The following is a 4,018-nucleotide window of genomic DNA, read 5'->3' on the forward strand; positions in this document are numbered from 1 at the left end:
CACGGACATGTCAAGATTTCAGGCCTTCAGAAAAGTAATCAAGGAGTATTTTATAAACTCTAATGTCCTTTCCATTGGAAGCAAATTGAAACTGGGGATTGGGATCTGATATTAAGGGTTTACTTTAAAACACTGCTGCCAGAGGCATAAAAAAGCCCTTTTGATTAATATACCATAGGATTTTGTTCACTTGGAAAAAAGCACAAGTGATGTGCTTTTGTTCCCCAAGTTTTAAATTAAAAAATTTGTCATTCTTGCACACTGTTTATTACTAATTGCACAATTATTTTATTATATGGTACCAGAAAAATATGATTTAAGGATCTTCCTGCATATTCCATGTTTTAAGTAAATAATCACTTCACTCAAAAATTATTTATTAAATTACATGATTCTTCACTAAACATAATTGAGATATCAAGACTTTTTTTATTAGTGCTACATAATGACATAATAGAGGAATTAGTAATAAATATTTTCTCTTGTAATTTAGAATAAATAAAAAACAATTACTAAGCTTTTCTTTAAGAATGTGGGATACTTAAAATTATCTCTCATAAAATTATGCTGATGAATGTCATGTATTTCTTCAGTAAAAAAACAAAACGAAATGACTTTTCCTTGTCATCTCTGCAGAATCAAGATAACATCGCGCACTGCATAAATGTGCAGATTTCTTTATGTATTGTTTCTTTTAATTATCTCAGCCTGGAAAGGGCAGCTTAATTTCAAAAGAGTACTCTGGTACATTGGAAAACACTTTTATAACAGTCATTAAATTTCAAATGCTACCAAATCTCAGCTTTTACACTAAGAGTAATACCGTTTTTTTAAAAAAAATCAATTAACTTTCAATTTTAACATATATGTGTACATACTTGTGAAGTACAGTGCATTGTTTTAATACATACACAATTACTCACTTAGGGTACATTTAAAAAAAAGCAAAATAGCATCTTTTTGTGGCTTTATGACCAATAAACACCTACTGTGACACCTACTGTAATGTGTCATCTCAGGCACTGTGAGGAGCATGACGGAGGAGTAGATATAGGCCTTGCTTTCAAGGAGCTCGCCATCTAGCAAAGGGGGTAATGAATGTACATAGATTAGTAGAATGCCAACTAAAAAATAGAGATCGGCAAAATCATGTGGATGTTCAGAAGGGAAGAATCCTTATGGTTTGGGAGGGAGAGATGTGGGGGACATGAAAGAGAGACTATCAAGGGATGACATTTGAGCTTGAAGGGTGAGTATTAATAGTAATAGCTGGCATTTACTGAGGCCTTATGTGGCCAGAAACTCTTTAATTCTAAAGTCCATCTTCTTAACCACTAAACCACAGGACATCGGTATGGAGAGACCTGAGGAGTGGATATTCTGGGCAAAGGAAACGGTATGGGCAAAGGCATAAGGGGACTGGGGTCTATCTTCTAGATCATTTGTATACTCACATAGGTACTGCTGCAGAGACAGCTCCACACTCTTAGATCCCTATAGCAAAGTCTAGTTAGTACACTTGTAGCTTGCAATGAATGCCAACAGCAATATGTCCCTCCAAAATAATTAGACTTCATAATAATATATGCTTCACTATAGAATGTTTTGACCATGCAATCATATGTCTATTAAAAAAATGTTGCTCTCTATTCTTCCAACTGTGAAATCCTGGAATTAAGCACCAAATATAAAATAGAAATAGAATAATGAAGAGGACAGTCAGAGCCCTTCTTAGTCTGGCCTCAATGTACCTTTCCGATCTAGATTTTCCTCTTCATACACTTTATGCTCTATCCAATAAAGTCATTGTTTCCTTCATGTGCTCAGTCCTGTCCCACAACCCACTACTCCTGTGTGTCTTTGGGCCTGTAGGACTGGGTCAGCCTTGAAAGACTTCACTGTGGCAAGAAGAGCTCTTAGAACCACATTAGGTTTTGTGGATGCTGAGGAATGTGCATCCTGATCTTCTGGAGGGTAACATCTCATGTCTTTCATGGGTGTTTGAATTCCTATTACATTTCTGAGATTGCTTACTGGCCCAGCACTGATTTGAAAAGATTGTTTATTTGCAAGTTAACTGACAGCCCTTCCCTGAAGTCCCTCTCGAGGGCCATACTCCCCTAGTTTGTTAGAGAACAGATCCTTTTATTTTACTCACCCCTGGAGCTGGTCCCTTTCCAACATTCCACACCAAATCCTTCACCATTCCCATTTCGTAGAGATCACTGTTCACTTTTTTGCTTTTTATTGTTTGGCTCTCTTATTTTCTAACTTTGAGAAGGTACTTCCATTTTCAAATTGCTACCATGTGGTCATCACCCAGTATTTGGGAAAGTCCTCTGGGCCATTCCACTCATATGAACTTACCCAAGAGAAATGAAGACATATGTCTATACAAACAGTTGTAACGACTGTTCATAGCAGCATTATTAAAAAACTGTCAACTGTTTTCCAGAGTGAATTAATCATTTTACATTTTTCACCAGCAATGTATGTGAGTTTGTTACCAACACTTAGCAGAGTCAGTATTTGTAATTTTAGCTCTTCTACCTAGGTGTATAGTGGTATTTCATTGTGACTTTAATTTTCATTTCCCTAATGACTGATGGTATTAAGTATCTTGTCATGTGCCTATTTGGAATCCATATATATTGTTTAGTCAAATCCTATTCTTTTTTTTTTTTTGTCTGTTTTTATTGGATTGCCTTCTTATTGATTTGGCTACTCCCAGCTTTTGGCAATTATAAATAAAGCTGCTACAAATTTTTGTGTGAATATAATTTTTCAGTTCACTTGTGTAAATACCTAGGATTGCAATTGCTGGGTTGTATGATAAGTCTGTTTAACTTTGTAAGAAAATTCCAAATTGTCTTCCAAAGTGGCTGTACCATTTTGTATTTCTAGCATTAATACGTAAGAGTTCCTGCTGGTATTTTAATTTGAACTGCATTGAATCTATCCATCAGTTTGAAGAGGATTGACGTACTAACACTGTTGAGTCTTTTAATCTATGAGAATGACTTATTTCTACCTTTATTAATCATATTTAATTTCTCTCAGCAATATTTTGTAGTTTTCAATGTACAAATCTTATATATCTTTTGTCAAATTAATCTATAGGTAGTTTATATTTTTATGATATTATAAATAATATTTTTAAACTGAAATTTCCAGTTGTTTGTTGCTAGTATATGTAAATAAAATTGAATTTTTTATATTGACCTTCTAACCTCATTATCTTACTAAACTCATTTATTAATTCTGGTATCTTTTCTGTAATTTACTAGGATGTTGTATATAGACAATCATGTTGTCTGCAAATAAAGTTGTTCTTTTTCTTTCTAATCTGACTACGTTTTATTTCTTTCTTCATTTCTTATTAGCAAGAACCTTCAGTATAATGTTGAAAAGAAGTGGTGAGCGGAAATCCTTTTATTGTTCTTGATTGTAAAAGGTCTTTTGCCACTAAGTATGATGCTAGCTGTAGGATTTTTGAACATATGAGGAAGTCCTCTTTTGTTCTTAATTTGATTTGTTAAGCATTTTTATCAATGATAGTTATGAATTTTTGTCAAATGTTTTTACTGCATTTATTGAGATGATTGTGTATTTTTTCTTCTGGTCTGTTAATATGGTGAATTATATTGATTGCTTTTCAAATGTTCAACCAGCCTTGTATTCTGGGGTAAACTCTATTTATTATGATCTTTTTATATATTGTCAGATTCAAGTTTTCTTGAATGAGCTTTGGAAGTTTGTGTCTTTTAACAAATCTGTTATTTTATCTAAGTTAAATTTATTGGCATAAAGTTGTTCAAATATTTTCTTATTTATTTATTTTTTTTCCTTTTTGTCTTTTTTACTGACCGGTACGGGATCGCAACCCTCGGTGCTGCGCCCACGCCACGCTCAGCCAGTGAGCAGGAACCGGTCACCACACGGGATCCGAACCCTCGGCGGGAGCGCCGCCGCGCTCCCAAGTGGCGCACCCTCCAGTGCGCCACCGGGCCGGCCCCAA

The sequence above is a fragment of the Galeopterus variegatus genome, unplaced genomic scaffold, assembly GCF_000696425.1.
Source record: "Galeopterus variegatus unplaced genomic scaffold, G_variegatus-3.0.2 Scaffold1077, whole genome shotgun sequence".
Lineage (NCBI taxonomy): Eukaryota > Metazoa > Chordata > Mammalia > Dermoptera > Cynocephalidae > Galeopterus > Galeopterus variegatus.